Genomic DNA, 18,176 nt, shown 5'->3' with positions numbered 1-18,176 from the left:
AATATCATGTTTTCTCAGGTTTCTGAAGCTTTCTTCCTAGAAAACTCGAATGTGTGGAGTATTTGACTCCAGGTGGAACCAATTAGCGTTTGCCAGCAGAAAACAAAAACCTACAGGCTAAAATGCATTCAAAACCGTAAAGTCCATAGAGAATGTCCAGAAAACACAAACAAACACAGAGGCTGTAGCAAGATCTGGGATTGAGATAGCCACAACACACCAGATAATTTTGTTTTCATCCAGGAATATCTGGACAAATTGTTGTAGTTTTGAAGTGAAATTTAACCAAAAATCACCGTGAAAGTGGTTTTAGGGAAAAGCACAATCTTCCTGTTCGGCAAATGCATCCAATGTCATGTTTACAGAAAGAAATATCATGTTTTCTCAGGTTTCTGAAGCTTTCTTCCTAGAAAACTCGAATGTGTGGAGGATTGACTCCAGGTGGTACCAATTAGCGTTTGCCAGCAGAAAACAAAAAGGGTCCTGCTAAAATGCATTCAAAACCATAAAGTCCATAGAGAATGTCCAGAAAACACAAACACACACAGAGGCTGTAGCAAGATCTGGGATTGAGATAGCTAAAAATCACCAGATATCTTTGTTTTCATCCAGGAGTATCTGGACAAATTCTTGTGGATTTTGGATGAAATTTAACCAAAAAATCACCGTGAAAGTGGTTTTGGAGAAAAGCACAATCTTCCTGTTCAGCAAATGCATCCAATGTCATGTTTACAGAAAGAAATATCATGATTTCTGAGGTTTCTGAAGTTTTCTTCCTCGAAAACTCGAATGTGTGGAGTATTTGACTCCAGGTGGAACCATTAGCGTTTGCCAGCTAAAAACAAAAAATTCATGCTAAAATGCATTCAAAACTGTAAAGTCCATAGAGAATGTCCAGAAAACACAAACAAACACAGAGGCTGTAGCAAGATCTGGGATTGAGATAGCCACAACACACCAGATAATTTTGTTTTCATCCAGGAATATCTGGACAAATTGTTGTAGTTTTGAAGTGAAATTTAACCAAAAATCACCGTGAAAGTGGTTTTAGGGAAAAGCACAATCTTCCTGTTCGGCAAATGCATCCAATGTCATGTTTACAGAAAGAAATATAATGTTTTCTCAGGTTTCTGAAGCTTTCTTCCTAGAAAACTCGAATGTGTGGAGGGTTTGACTCCAGGTGGAACCAATGAGCCTTTGGCAGCTAAAAACAAAAACTTACATGCTAAAATGCATTCACAACTGTAAAGTCCATAGAGAATGTCCAGAAAATACAAACACACACAGAGGCTGTAGCAAGATCTCGGATTGTGATAGCCACAACACACCAGATAGTTTTGCTTTCATCCAGGAGTATCTGGACAAATTGTTGTAGTTTTGATGTGAAATTTAACCAAAAAATCACCGTGAAAGTGGTTTTGGTGAAAAGCACAATCTTCCTGTTCGGCAAATGCATCCAATGTCATGTTTACAGAAAGAAATATCATGTTTTCTCAGGTTTCTGAAGCTTTCTTCCTAGAAAACTCGAATGTGTGGAGGATTTGACTCCAGGTGGAACCAATTAGCGTTTGCCAGCTAAAAACAAAAACTTACATGCTAAAATGCATTCAAAACCGTAAAGTCCATAGAGAATGTCCAGAAAACAGAAACACACAGAGAGGCTGTAGCAAGATCTGGGATTGAGATAGCCACAACACACCAGAGAATTTTGTTGTCATCCAGGAGTATCTGGACAAATTGTTGTGGATTTTGGGTGAAATTTAACCAAAAATCACCGTGAACGTGGTTTTGGAGAAAAGCACAATCTTCCTGTTCGGCAAATGCATCCAATGTCATGTTTACAGAAAGAAATATCATGTTTTCTCAGGTTTCTGGAGCTTTCTTCCAAGAAAACTCGAATGTGTGGAGGATTAGACTCCTGGTGGAACCAATTAGCGTTTGGCAGCTAAAAACAAAAACTTACATGCTAAAATGCATTCAAAACCGTAAAGTCCATAAAGAATGTCCAGAAAACACAAACACACACAGAGGCTGTAGCAAGATCTGGGATTGAGATAGCCACAACACACCAAATAGTTTTGTTTTCATCCAGGAGTGTCTGGAAAAATTTTTGTAGTTTGAAGTAAAATTTAACCAGCAATCACCTTGAAAGTGGTTTTGGAGAAAAGCACAATCTTCCTGTTCGGCAAATGCATCCAATGTCATGTTTACAGAAAGAAATATCATGTTTTCTCAGGTTTCTGAAGCTTTCTTCCTAGAAAACTCGAATGTGTGGAGTATTTGACTCCAGGTGGAACCAATTAGCGTTTGCCAGCAGAAAACAAAAACCTACAGGCTAAAATGCATTCAAAACCGTAAAGTCCATAGAGAATGTCCAGAAAACACAAACAAACACAGAGGCTGTAGCAAGATCTGGGATTGAGATAGCCACAACACACCAGATAATGTTGTTTTCATCCAGGAATATCTGGACAAATTGTTGTAGTTTTGAAGTGAAATTTAACCAAATTCACCGTGAAAGTGGTTTTAGGGAAAAGCACAATCTTCCTGTTCGGCAAATGCATCCAATGTCATGTTTACAGAAAGAAATATCATGTTTTCTCAGGTTTCTGAAGCTTTCTTCCTAGAAAACTCGAATGTGTGGAGGATTTGACTCCAGGTGGTACCAATTAGCGTTTGCCAGCAGAAAACAAAAAGGGTCCTGCTAAAATGCATTCAAAACCATAAAGTCCATAGAGAATGTCCAGAAAACACAAACACACACAGAGGCTGTAGCAAGATCTGGGATTGAGATAGCTAAAAATCACCAGATATCTTTGTTTTCATCCAGGAGTATCTGGACAAATTCTTGTGGATTTTGGATGAAATTTAACCAAAAAATCACCGTGAAAGTGGTTTTGGAGAAAAGCACAATCTTCCTGTTCAGCAAATGCATCCAATGTCATGTTTACAGAAAGAAATATCATGATTTCTGAGGTTTCTGAAGTTTTCTTCCTCGAAAACTCGAATGTGTGGAGTATTTGACTCCAGGTGGAACCATTAGCGTTTGCCAGCTAAAAACAAAAAATTCATGCTAAAATGCATTCAAAACTGTAAAGTCCATAGAGAATGTCCAGAAAACACAAACAAACACAGAGGCTGTAGCAAGATCTGGGATTGAGATAGCCACAACACACCAGATAATTTTGTTTTCATCCAGGAATATCTGGACAAATTGTTGTAGTTTTGAAGTGAAATTTAACCAAAAATCACCGTGAAAGTGGTTTTAGGGAAAAGCACAATCTTCCTGTTCGGCAAATGCATCCAATGTCATGTTTACAGAAAGAAATATAATGTTTTCTCAGGTTTCTGAAGCTTTCTTCCTAGAAAACTCGAATGTGTGGAGGTTTTGACTCCAGGTGGAACCAATTAGCGTTTGCCAGCTAAAAACAAAAACTTACATGCTAAAATGCATTCAAAACCGTAAAGTCCATAGAGAATGTCCAGAAAACAGAAACACACAGAGAGGTTGTAGCAAGATCTGGGATTGAGATAGCCACAACACACCAGAGAATTTTGTTGTCATCCAGGAGTATCTGGACAAATTGTTGTGGATTTTGGGTGAAATTTAACCAAAAATCACCGTGAACGTGGTTTTGGAGAAAACACAATCTTCCTGTTCGGCAAATGCATCCAATGTCATGTTTACAGAAAGAAATATCATGTTTTCTCAGGTTTCTGGAGCTTTCTTCCAAGAAAACTCGAATGTGTGGAGGATTAGACTCCTGGTGGAACCAATTAGCGTTTGGCAGCTAAAAACAAAAACTTACATGCTAAAATGCATTCAAAACCGTAAACTCCATAAAGAATGTCCAGAAAACACAAACACACACAGAGGCTGTAGCAAGATCTGGGATTGAGATAGCCACAACACACCAAATAGTTTTGTTTTCATCCAGGAGTGTCTGGAAAAATTTTTGTAGTTTGAAGTAAAATTTAACCAGCAATCACCTTGAAAGTGGTTTTGGAGAAAAGCACAATCTTCCTGTTCGGCAAATGCATCCAATGTCATGTTTACAGAAAGAAATATCATGTTTTCTCAGGTTTCTGAAGCTTTCTTCCTAGAAAACTCGAATGTGTGGAGGGTTTGACTCCAGGTGGAACCAATGAGCCTTTGGCAGCTAAAAACAAAAACTTACATGCTAAAATGCATTCACAACTGTAAAGTCCATAGAGAATGTCCAGAAAATACAAACACACACAGAGGCTGTAGCAAGATCTCGGATTGTGATAGCCACAACACACCAGATAGTTTTGTTTTCATCCAGGAGTATCTGGACAAATTGTTGTAGTTTTGATGTGAAATTTAACCAAAAAATCACCGTGAAAGTGGTTTTGGTGAAAAGCACAATCTTCCTGTTCGGCAAATGCATCCAATGTCATGTTTACAGAAAGAAATATCATGTTTTCTCAGGTTTGTGAAGCTTTCTTCCTAGAAAACTCGAATGTGTGGAGGATTTGACTCCAGATGGAACCAATTAACGTTAGGCAGCTAAAAACAAAAACTTACATGCTAAAATGCATTCAAAACCGTAAACTCCATAAAGAATGTCCAGAAAACACAAACACACACAGAGGCTGTAGCAAGATCTGGGATTGAGATAGCCACAACACACCAAATAGTTTTGTTTTCATCCAGGAGTGTCTGGAAAAATTTTTGTAGTTTGAAGTAAAATTTAACCAGCAATCACCTTGAAAGTGGTTTTGGAGAAAAGCACAATCTTCCTGTTCGGCAAATGCATCCAATGTCATGTTTACAGAAAGAAATATCATGTTTTCTCAGGTTTCTGAAGCTTTCTTCCTAGAAAACTCGAATGTGAGGAGGGTTTGACTCCAGGTGGAACCAATGAGCCTTTGGCAGCTAAAAACAAAAACTTACATGCTAAAATGCATTCACAACTGTAAAGTCCATAGAGAATGTCCAGAAAATACAAACACACACAGAGGCTGTAGCAAGATCTCGGATTGTGATAGCCACAACACACCAGATAGTTTTGTTTTCATCCAGGAGTATCTGGACAAATTGTTGTAGTTTTGATGTGAAATTTAACCAAAAAATCACCGTGAAAGTGGTTTTGGTGAAAAGCACAATCTTCCTGTTCGGCAAATGCATCCAATGTCATGTTTACAGAAAGAAATATCATGTTTTCTCAGGTTTCTGAAGCTTTCTTCCTAGAAAACTCGAATGTGTGGAGGATTTGACTCCAGGTGGAACCAATTAGCGTTTGGCAGCTAAAAACAAAAACTTACATGCTAAAATGCATTCAAAACCGTAAAGTCCATAGAGAATGTCCAGAAAACAGAAACACACAGAGAGGCTGTAGCAAGATCTGGGATTGAGATAGCCACAACACACCAGATAGTTTTGTTTTCATCCAGGAGTATCTGGACAAATTGTTGTGGATTTTGGGTGAAATTTAACCAAAAATCACCGTGAACGTGGTTTTGGAGAAAAGCACAATCTTCCTGTTCGGCAAATGCATCCAATGTCATGTTTACAGAAAGAAATATCATGTTTTCTCAGGTTTCTGGAGCTTTCTTCTAAGAAACCTCGAATGTGTGGAGGATTAGACTCCTGGTGGAACCAATTAGCGTTTGGCAGCTAAAAACAAAAACTTACATGCTAAAATGCATTCAAAACCGTAAAGTCCATAAAGAATGTCCAGAAAACACAAACACACACAGAGGCTGTAGCAAGATCTGGGATTGAGATAGCCACAACACACCAGATAGTTTTGTTTTCATCCAGGAGTGTCTGGAAAAATTTTTGTAGTTTGAAGTAAAATTTAACCAGCAATCACCGTGAAAGTGGTTTTGGAGAAAAGCACAATCTTCCTGTTCGGCAAATGCATCCAATGTCATGTTTACAGAAAGAAATATCATGTTTTCTCAGGTTTGTGAAGCTTTCTTCCTAGAAAACTCGAATGTGTGGAGGATTTGACTCCAGATGGAACCAATTAACGTTAGGCAGCTAAAAACAAAAACTTACATGCTAAAATGAATTCAAAACCGTAAATTCCATAGAGAATGTCCAGAAAACACAAACACACACAGAGGCTGTAGCAAGATCTGGGATTGAGATAGCCACAACACACCAGATAGTTTTGTTTTCATCCAGGAGTATCTTTAAAAATTGTTGTGGATTTCGGGTGAAATTTAAGAAAAATCACCGTGACAGTGGTTTTGGAGAAAAGCACAATCTTCCTGTTCGGCAAATGCATCCAATGTCATGTTTACAAATACAAATATCATGTTTTCTCAGGTTTCTGAAGCTTTCTTCCTAGAAAACTCGAATGTGTGGAGGATTTGACTCCAGGTGGAACCAATTAGCGTTTGGCATCTAAAAACAAAAACTTACATGCTAAAATGCATTCAAAACCATAAGGTCCATAGAGAATGTCCAGAAAACACAAACACACACAGAGGCTGTAGCAAGATCTGGGATTGAGATAGCCACAACACACCAGAGAGTTTTGTTGTTATCCAGGAGTATCTGGACAAATTGTTGTGGATTTTGGGAGAAATTTAACCAAAAAACACCGTGAAAGTGGTTTTGGAGAAAAGCACAATCTTCCTGTTCAGCAAATGCATCCAATGTCATGTTTACAGAAAGAAATATCATGTTTTCTCAGGTTTGTGAAGCTTTCTTCCCAGAAAACTTGAATGTGTGGAGGATTTGACTCCAGGTGGAACCAATTAGGGTTTGGCAACTAACAACAAAACGTTACATGCTAAAATGCATTCAAAACCGTAAAGTCCATAGAGAATGTCCAGAAAACACAAACACACACAGAGGCTGTAGCAAGATCTGGGATTGAGATAGCCACAACACACCAGATAGTTTTGTTTTCATCCAGGAGTATCTGGAAAAATTGTTGTAGTTTGAAGTAAAATTTAACCAAAAATCACCGTGAAAGTGGTTTTAGGGAAAAGCACAATCTTCCTGTTCTTCAATTCCATTCAATGTCATGTTTACAAATACAAATATCATGTTTTCTCAGGTTTCTGAAGCTTTCTTGCCAGAAAACTCGAATGTGTGGAGGATTTGACTCCAGGTGGAACCAATTAGCGTTTGGCAGCCGAAAACAAAAAGGGTCCTGCTAAAATGCATTCAAAACCTTAAAGTCCATACAGAATTTCCAGAAAACACAAACACACACAGAGGCTGTAGCAAGATCTGGGATTGAGATAGCCACAACACACCAGATAGTTTTGTTTTCATCCAGGAGTATCTGGACAAATTGTTGTACTTTGAAGTAAAATATAACCAAAAAATCACCGTGAAAGTGGTTTTGGAGAAAAGCACAATCTTCCTGTTCGGCAAATGCATCCAATGTCATGTTTACAGAAAGAAATATCATGTTTTCTCAGGTTTCTGAAGCTTTCTTCCTAGAAAACTCGATTGTGTTGAGGATTTGACTCCAGGTCAACCAATTAGAGTTTGGCAGCTAAAAACAAAAACTTACATGCTAAAATGCATTCAAAACCGTAAAGTCCATAGAGAATGTCCAGAAAACACAAACACACACAGAGGGTGTAGCAAGATCTGGGTTTGAGATAGCTAAAAATCACCAAATAGTTTTGTTTTCATCCAGGAGTATCTGGACAAATTGTTGTGGATTTCGTGTGAAATTTAACCAAAAAATCACCGTGAAAGTGGTTTTGGAGAAAAGCACAATCTGCCTGTTCGGCAAATGCATCCAATGTCATGTTTACAGAAAGAAATATCGTGTTTTCTCAGGTTTCTGAAGCTTTCTTCCAAGAAAACTCGAATGTGTTGAGGATTTGACTCCAGGTCAACCAATTAGCGTTTGGCAGCTAAAAACAAAAACCTACATGCTAAAACGCATTCAAAACCGTAAAGTACATAGAGAATGTCCAGAAAACACAAACACACACAGAGGCAGTAGCAAGATCTGGGATTGAGATAGCTAAAAATCACCAGATATCTTTGTTTTCCTCCAGGAGTATCTGGACAAATTCTTGTGGATTTCGCGTGAAATTTAACCAAAAAATCACCGTGAAAGTGGTTTTGGAGAAAAGCACAATCTGCCTGTTCGGCAAATGCATCCAATGTCATGTTTACAAATACAAATATCATGTTTTCTCAGGTTTCTGAAGCTTTCTTCCTAGAAAACTCGAATGTGTGGAGGATTTGACTCCAGGTGCAACCAATTAGTGTTTGGCAGCTAAAAACAAAAACTTACATGCTAAAATGCATTCAAAACTGTAAAGTCCATAGAGAATGTCCAGAAAACACAAACACACACAGAGGCTCTAGCAAGATCAGGGATTGAGATAGCCACAACACACCAGATAATTTTGTTTTCATCCAGGAATATCTGGACAAATTGTTGCAGTTATGAAGTGAAATTTAACCAAAAAACACCGTGAAAGTGGTTTTGGAGAAAAGCACAATCTTCCTGTTCAGCAAATGCATCCAATGTCATGTTTACAAATACAAATATCATGTTTTCTCAGGTTTGTGAAGCTTTCTTCCTAGAAAACTCGAATGTGTGGAGGATTTGACTCCAGGTGGAACCAATTAGGGTTTGGAAACTAAAAACAAAACCTTACATGCCAAAATGCATTCAAAACCATAAAGTCCATAGAGAATGTCCAGAAAACACAAACAAACACAGATTCTGTAGCAAGATCTGGGATTGAGATAGTCACAACACACCAGATAGTTTTGTTTTCATCCAGGAGTATCTGGACAAATTGTTGTACTTTGAAGTAAAATGTAACCAAAAAATCACCGTGAAAGTGGTTTTGGAGAAAAGCACAATCTGCCTGTTCGGAAAATGCATCCAATGTCATGTTTACAGAAAGAAATATCATGTTTTCTCAGGTTTCTGAAGCTTTCTTCCTAGAAAACTCGAATGTGTGGAGGATTTGACTCCAGGTCAACCAATTAGCGTTTGGCAGCTAAAAACAAAAACTTACATGCTAAAATGCATTCAAAACCGTAAAGTCCATAGAGAATGTCCAGGAAACACAAACACACACAGAGGCTGTAGCAAGATCTGGGTTTGAGATAGCCACAACACACCAGATAATTTTGTTTTCATCCAGGAATATCTGGAGAAATTGTTGCAGTTATGAAGTGAAATTTAACCAAAAAACACCGTGAAAGTGGTTTTGGAGAAAAGCACAATCTTCCTGTTCAGCAAATGCATCCAATGTCATGTTTACAGAAAGAAATATCATGTTTTCTCAGGTTTCTGAAGCTTTCTTCCTACAAAACTCGAATGTGTGGAGGATTTGACTCCAGGTGGAACCAATTAGCGTTTGGCAACTAAAAACAAAACCTTACATGCTAAAATGCATTCGAAACCATAAAGTCCATAGAGAATGTCCAGAAAACACAAACACACACAGAGGCTGTAGCAAGATCTGGGATTGAGATAGCCACAACACACCAGAGAGTTTTGTTGTTATCCAGGAGTATCTGGACAAATTGTTGTGGATTTTGGGAGAAATTTAACCAAAAAACACCGTGAAAGTGGTTTTGGAGAAAAGCACAATCTTCCTGTTCAGCAAATGCATCCAATGTCATGTTTACAGAAAGAAATATCATGTTTTCTCAGGTTTGTGAAGCTTTCTTCCCAGAAAACTTGAATGTGTGGAGGATTTGACTCCAGGTGGAACCAATTAGGGTTTGGCAACTAACAACAAAACGTTACATGCTAAAATGCATTCAAAACCGTAAAGTCCATAGAGAATGTCCAGAAAACACAAACACACACAGAGGCTGTAGCAAGATCTGGGATTGAGATAGCCACAACACACCAGATAGTTTTGTTTTCATCCAGGAGTATCTGGAAAAATTGTTGTAGTTTGAAGTAAAATTTAACCAAAAATCACCGTGAAAGTGGTTTTAGGGAAAAGCACAATCTTCCTGTTCTTCAATTCCATTCAATGTCATGTTTACAAATACAAATATCATGTTTTCTCAGGTTTCTGAAGCTTTCTTGCCAGAAAACTCGAATGTGTGGAGGATTTGACTCCAGGTGGAACCAATTAGCGTTTGGCAGCCGAAAACAAAAAGGGTCCTGCTAAAATGCATTCAAAACCTTAAAGTCCATACAGAATTTCCAGAAAACACAAACACACACAGAGGCTGTAGCAAGATCTGGGATTGAGATAGCCACAACACACCAGATAGTTTTGTTTTCATCCAGGAGTATCTGGACAAATTGTTGTACTTTGAAGTAAAATATAACCAAAAAATCACCGTGAAAGTGGTTTTGGAGAAAAGCACAATCTTCCTGTTCGGCAAATGCATCCAATGTCATGTTTACAGAAAGAAATATCATGTTTTCTCAGGTTTCTGAAGCTTTCTTCCTAGAAAACTCGATTGTGTTGAGGATTTGACTCCAGGTCAACCAATTAGAGTTTGGCAGCTAAAAACAAAAACTTACATGCTAAAATGCATTCAAAACCGTAAAGTCCATAGAGAATGTCCAGAAAACACAAACACACACAGAGGGTGTAGCAAGATCTGGGTTTGAGATAGCTAAAAATCACCAAATAGTTTTGTTTTCATCCAGGAGTATCTGGACAAATTGTTGTGGATTTCGTGTGAAATTTAACCAAAAAATCACCGTGAAAGTGGTTTTGGAGAAAAGCACAATCTGCCTGTTCGGCAAATGCATCCAATGTCATGTTTACAGAAAGAAATATCGTGTTTTCTCAGGTTTCTGAAGCTTTCTTCCAAGAAAACTCGAATGTGTTGAGGATTTGACTCCAGGTCAACCAATTAGCGTTTGGCAGCTAAAAACAAAAACCTACATGCTAAAACGCATTCAAAACCGTAAAGTACATAGAGAATGTCCAGAAAACACAAACACACACAGAGGCAGTAGCAAGATCTGGGATTGAGATAGCTAAAAATCACCAGATATCTTTGTTTTCCTCCAGGAGTATCTGGACAAATTCTTGTGGATTTCGCGTGAAATTTAACCAAAAAATCACCGTGAAAGTGGTTTTGGAGAAAAGCACAATCTGCCTGTTCGGCAAATGCATCCAATGTCATGTTTACAAATACAAATATCATGTTTTCTCAGGTTTCTGAAGCTTTCTTCCTAGAAAACTCGAATGTGTGGAGGATTTGACTCCAGGTGCAACCAATTAGTGTTTGGCAGCTAAAAACAAAAACTTACATGCTAAAATGCATTCAAAACTGTAAAGTCCATAGAGAATGTCCAGAAAACACAAACACACACAGAGGCTCTAGCAAGATCAGGGATTGAGATAGCCACAACACACCAGATAATTTTGTTTTCATCCAGGAATATCTGGACAAATTGTTGCAGTTATGAAGTGAAATTTAACCAAAAAACACCGTGAAAGTGGTTTTGGAGAAAAGCACAATCTTCCTGTTCAGCAAATGCATCCAATGTCATGTTTACAAATACAAATATCATGTTTTCTCAGGTTTGTGAAGCTTTCTTCCTAGAAAACTCGAATGTGTGGAGGATTTGACTCCAGGTGGAACCAATTAGGGTTTGGAAACTAAAAACAAAACCTTACATGCCAAAATGCATTCAAAACCATAAAGTCCATAGAGAATGTCCAGAAAACACAAACAAACACAGATTCTGTAGCAAGATCTGGGATTGAGATAGTCACAACACACCAGATAGTTTTGTTTTCATCCAGGAGTATCTGGACAAATTGTTGTACTTTGAAGTAAAATGTAACCAAAAAATCACCGTGAAAGTGGTTTTGGAGAAAAGCACAATCTGCCTGTTCGGAAAATGCATCCAATGTCATGTTTACAGAAAGAAATATCATGTTTTCTCAGGTTTCTGAAGCTTTCTTCCTAGAAAACTCGAATGTGTGGAGGATTTGACTCCAGGTCAACCAATTAGCGTTTGGCAGCTAAAAACAAAAACTTACATGCTAAAATGCATTCAAAACCGTAAAGTCCATAGAGAATGTCCAGGAAACACAAACACACACAGAGGCTGTAGCAAGATCTGGGTTTGAGATAGCCACAACACACCAGATAATTTTGTTTTCATCCAGGAATATCTGGAGAAATTGTTGCAGTTATGAAGTGAAATTTAACCAAAAAACACCGTGAAAGTGGTTTTGGAGAAAAGCACAATCTTCCTGTTCAGCAAATGCATCCAATGTCATGTTTACAGAAAGAAATATCATGTTTTCTCAGGTTTCTGAAGCTTTCTTCCTACAAAACTCGAATGTGTGGAGGATTTGACTCCAGGTGGAACCAATTAGCGTTTGGCAACTAAAAACAAAACCTTACATGCTAAAATGCATTCGAAACCATAAAGTCCATAGAGAATGTCCAGAAAACACAAACAAACACAGATTCTGTAGCAAGATCTGGGATTGAGATAGCCACAACACACCAGATAGTTTTGTTTTCATCCAGGAGTATCTGGACAAATTGTTGTACTTTTAAGTAAAATGTAACCAAAAAATCACCGTGAAAGTGGTTTTGGAGAAAAGCACAATCTTCCTGTTCTTCATTTGCATCCAATGTCATGTTTACAAATACAAATATCATGTTTTCTCAGGTTTCTGAAGCTTTCTTCCTAGAAAACTCGAATGTGAGGAGGGTTTGACTCCAGGTGGAACCAATATGCGTTTGCCAGAAGAAAACAAAAAGGGTCCTGCTAAAATGCATTCAAAACCGTAAAGTCCATAGAGAATGTCCAGAAAGCACAAACACACACAGAGGCTGTTGCAAGATCTGGGTTTGAGATAGCTAAAAATCACCAAATAGTTTTGTTTTCATCCAGGAGTATCTGGACAAATTGTTGTGGATTTCGTGTGAAATTTAACCAAAAAATCACCGTGAAAGTGGTTTTGGAGAAAAGCACAATCTTCCTGTTCGGCAAATGCATCCAATGTCATGTTTACAGAAATAAATATCATGTTTTCTCAGGTTTCTGAAGCTTTCTTCCTAGAAAACTCGAATGTGTGGAATATTTGACTCCAGGTGGAACCAATTAGCGTTTGGCAGCTAAAAATAAAACCTTACATGCTAAAATGCATTCAAAACTGTAAAGTCCATAGAGAATGTCCAGAAAACACAAACAATCACAGAGGCTGTAGCAAGATCTGGGATTGAGATAGCTAAAAATCACCAGATAGTTTTGTTTTCATCCAGGAGTATCTTGACAAATTGTTGTACTTTGAAGTGAAATTTAACCAAAAAATCATTGTGAAAGTGGATTTGGGGAAAAGCACAATCTTCCTGTTCGGCAAATGCATCCAATGTCATGTTTACAGTAAGAAATATCATGTTTTCTCAGGTTTCTGAAGCTTTCTTCCTAGAAAACTCTAATGAGTGGAGGAATTGACTCCAGGTGGAACCAATTAGTGTTTGCCAGCAGAAAAAAAAACCTTACATGCGAAAATGCAGTCAAAACCATAAAGTCCACAGAGAATGTCCAGAAAACACAAATAATCACAGATGCTGTAGCAAGATCTGGGATTGAGATAGCCACAACACACCAGATAGTTTTGTTTTCATCCAGGAGTATCTTGACAAATTGTTGTACTTTGAAGTGAAATTTAACCAAAAAATCATCGTGAAAGTGGATTTGGGGAAAAGCACAATCTTCCTGTTTAGCAAATGCATCCAATGTCATGTTTACAGAAAGAAATATCATGTTTTCTCAGGTTTGTGAAGCTTTCTTCCTAGAAAACTCGAATGTGTGGAGGATTTCATTCCAGGTGGAACCAATTAGCGTTTGGCAACTAAAAACAAAACCTTACATGCTAAAATGCATTCAGAACCATAAAGTCCATAGAGAATGTACAGAAAACACAAACACACACAGAGGCTGTAGCAAGATCTGGGATTGAGATAGCCACAACGCACCAGATAGTTTTGTTTTCATCCAGGAGTATCTGGACAAATTGTTGTACTTTGAAGTGAAATTTAACCAAAAAATCACCGTGAAACTGGATTTGGGGAAAAGCACAATTTTCCTGTTCGGCAAATGCATCCAATGTCATGTTTACAGAAAGAAATATCATGTTTTCTCAGGTTTCTGAAGCTTTCTTCCTAGAAAACTCGAATGTGTGGAGGATTGACTCCAGGTGGTACCAATTAGCGTTTGCCAGCAGAAAACAAAAAGGGTCCTGCTAAAATGCATTCAAAACCATAAAGTCCATAGAGAATGTCCAGAAAACACAAACACACACAGAGGCTGTAGCAAGATCTGGGATTGAGATAGCTAAAAATCACCAGATATCTTTGTTTTCATCCAGGAGTATCTGGACAAATTCTTGTGGATTTTGGATGAAATTTAACCAAAAAATCACCGTGAACGTGGTTTTGGAGAAAAGCACAATCTTCCTGTTCAGCAAATGCATCCAATGTCATGTTTACAGAAAGAAATATCATGATTTCTGAGGTTTCTGAAGTTTTCTTCCTCGAAAACTCGAATGTGTGGAGTATTTGACTCCAGGTGGAACCATTAGCGTTTGCCAGCTAAAAACAAAAAATTCATGCTAAAATGCATTCAAAACCGTAAAGTCCATAGAGAATGTCCAGAAAACACAAACAAACACAGAGGCTGTAGCAAGATCTGGGATTGAGATAGCCACAACACACCAGATAATTTTGTTTTCATCCAGGAATATCTGGACAAATTGTTGTAGTTTTGAAGTGAAATTTAACCAAAAATCACCGTGAAAGTGGTTTTAGGGAAAAGCACAATCTTCCTGTTCGGCAAATGCATCCAATGTCATGTTTACAGAAAGAAATATCATGTTTTCTCAGGTTTCTGAAGCTTTCTTCCTAGAAAACTCGAATGTTTGGAGGGTTTGACTCCAGGTGGAACCAATGAGCCTTTGGCAGCTAAAAACAAAAACTTACATGCTAAAATGCATTCACAACTGTAAAGTCCATAGAGAATGTCCAGAAAATACAAACACACACAGAGGCTGTAGCAAGATCTCGGATTGTGATAGCCACAACACACCAGATAGTTTTGTTTTCATCCAGGAGTATCTGGACAAATTGTTGTAGTTTTGATGAAATTTAACCAAAAAATCACCGTGAAAGTGGTTTTGGTGAAAAGCACAATCTTCCTGTTCGGCAAATGCATCCAATGTCATGTTTACAGAAAGAAATATCATGTTTTCTCAGGTTTCTGAAGCTTTCTTCCTAGAAAACTCGAATGTGTGGAGGATTTGACTCCAGGTGGAACCAATTAGCGTTTGGCAGCTAAAAACAAAAACTTACATGCTAAAATGCATTCAAAACCGTAAAGTCCATAGAGAATGTCCAGAAAACAGAAACACACAGAGAGGCTGTAGCAAGATCTGGGATTGAGATAGCCACAACACACCAGAGAATTTTGTTTTCATCCAGGAGTGTCTGGAAAAATTTTTGTAGTTTGAAGTAAAATTTAACCAGCAATCACCGTGAAAGTGGTTTTGGAGAAAAGCACAATCTTCCTGTTCGGCAAATGCATCCAATGTCATGTTTACAGAAAGAAATATCATGTTTTCTCAGGTTTGTGAAGCTTTCTTCCTAGAAAACTCGAATGTGTGGAGGATTTGACTCCAGATGGAACCAATTAACGTTAGGCAGCTAAAAACAAAAACTTACATGCTAAAATGAATTCAAAACCGTAAATTCCATAGAGAATGTCCAGAAAACACAAACACACACAGAGGCTGTAGCAAGATCTGGGATTGAGATAGCCACAACACACCAGATAGTTTTGTTTTCATCCAGGAGTGTCTGGAAAAATTTTTGTAGTTTGAAGTAAAATTTAACCAGCAATCACCGTGAAAGTGGTTTTGGAGAAAAGCACAATCTTCCTGTTCGGCAAATGCATCCAATGTCATGTTTACAGAAAGAAATATCATGTTTTCTCAGGTTTCTGAAGCTTTCTTCCTAGAAAACTCGAATGTGTGGAGGGTTTGACTCCAGGTGGAACCAATGAGCCTTTGGCAGCTAAAAACAAAAACTTACATGCTAAAATGCATTCACAACTGTAAAGTCCATAGAGAATGTCCAGAAAATACAAACACACACAGAGGCTGTAGCAAGATCTCGGATTGTGATAGCCACAACACACCAGATAGTTTTGTTTTCATCCAGGAGTATCTGGACAAATTGTTGTAGTTTTGATGTGAAATTTAACCAAAAAATCACCGTGTAAGTGGTTTTGGTGAAAAGCACAATCTTCCTGTTCGGCAAATGCATCCAATGTCATGTTTACAGAAAGAAATATCATGTTTTCTCAGGTTTCTGAAGCTTTCTTCCTAGAAAACTCGAATGTGTGGAGGATTTGACTCCAGGTGGAACCAATTAGCGTTTGGCAGCTAAAAACAAAAACTTACATGCTAAAATGCATTCAAAACCGTAAAGTCCATAGAGAATGTCCAGAAAACAGAAACACACAGAGAGGCTGTAGCAAGATCTGGGATTGAGATAGCCACAACACACCAGAGAATTTTGTTGTCATCCAGGAGTATCTGGACAAATTGTTGTGGATTTTGGGTGAAATTTAACCAAAAATCACCGTGAACGTGGTTTTGGAGAAAAGCACAATCTTCCTGTTCGGCAAATGCATCCAATGTCATGTTTACAGAAAGAAATATCATGTTTTCTCAGGTTTCTGGAGCTTTCTTCCAAGAAAACTCGAATGTGTGGAGGATTAGACTCCTGGTGGAACCAATTAGCGTTTGGCAGCTAAAAACAAAAACTTACATGCTAAAATGCATTCAAAACCGTAAAGTCCATTAAGAATGTCCAGAAAACACAAACACACACAGAGGCTGTAGCAAGATCTGGGATTGAGATAGCCACAACACACCAGATAGTTTTGTTTTCATCCAGGAGTGTCTGGAAAAATTTTTGTAGTTTGAAGTAAAATTTAACCAGCAATCACCGTGAAAGTGGTTTTGGAGAAAAGCACAATCTTCCTGTTCGGCAAATGCATCCAATGTCATGTTTACAGAAAGAAATATCATGTTTTCTCAGGTTTGTGAAGCTTTCTTCCTAGAAAACTCGAATGTGTGGAGGATTTGACTCCAGATGGAACCAATTAACGTTAGGCAGCTAAAAACAAAAACTTACATGCTAAAATGAATTCAAAACCGTAAATTCCATAGAGAATGTCCAGAAAACACAAACACACACAGAGGCTGTAGCAAGATCTGGGATTGAGATAGCCACAACACACCAGATAGTTTTGTTTTCATCCAGGAGTATCTGGAAAAATTGTTGTGGATTTCGGGTGAAATTTAACCAAAAAATCACCGTGAAAGTGGTTTTGGAGAAAAGCACAATCTTCTTGTTCGGCAAATGCATCCAATGTCACGTTTACAGAAAGAAATATCATGTTTTCTCAGGTTTCTGAAGCTTTCTTCCTAGAAAACTGGAATGTGTGGAGGGTTTGACTCCAGGTGGAACCAATATGCTTTTGCCAGCAGAAAACAAAATGGGTCCTGCCAAAATGCATTCAAAACCGTAAAGTCCATAGAGAATGTCCAGAAAACATAAACACACACAGAGGCTGTAGCAATATCTGGGATTGAGATAGCTAAAAATCACCAGATATCTTTGTTTTCATCCAGGAGTATCTGGACAAATTGTTGTAGATTTGAAGTGAAATTTAAACAAAAAATCACCGTGAAAGTGGTTTTGGAGAAAAGCACAATCTTCCTGTTCGGCAAATGCATCCAATGTCATGTTTACAGAAAGAAATATCATGTTTTCTCAGGTTTCTGGAGCTTTCTTCCTAGAAAACTGGAAGGTGTGGAGCATTTGACTCCAGGTGGAACCAATTAGCGTTTGCCAGCTAAAAACAAAAACTTACATGCTAAAATGCATTCAAAACCGTAAAGTCCATAGAGAATGTCCAGAAAACACAAACAAACACAGAGGCTGTAGCAAGATCTGAGATTGAGATAGCCACAACACACCAGATAGTTTTGTTTCCATACAGGAGTATCTGGACAAATTGTTGTACTTTGAAGTGAAATTTCACCAAAAAATCACCGTGAAAGTGGATTTGGGGAAAAGCACAGTCTTCCTGTTCGGCTAATGCATAAAATGTCATGTTTACAGAAAGAAATATCATGTTTTCTCAGGTTTCAGGAGCTTTCTTCCTAGAAAACTCGAATGTGTGGAT

This window comes from Oryctolagus cuniculus, chromosome 21 (genome assembly GCF_051225735.1).
Source record: "Oryctolagus cuniculus isolate XC-2025 breed Fujian yellow rabbit chromosome 21, ASM5122573v1, whole genome shotgun sequence".
Taxonomy (NCBI): domain Eukaryota; kingdom Metazoa; phylum Chordata; class Mammalia; order Lagomorpha; family Leporidae; genus Oryctolagus; species Oryctolagus cuniculus.
The sequence above is the reverse complement of the archived record's forward strand: the minus strand, read 5'-3'. Positions refer to the sequence as shown.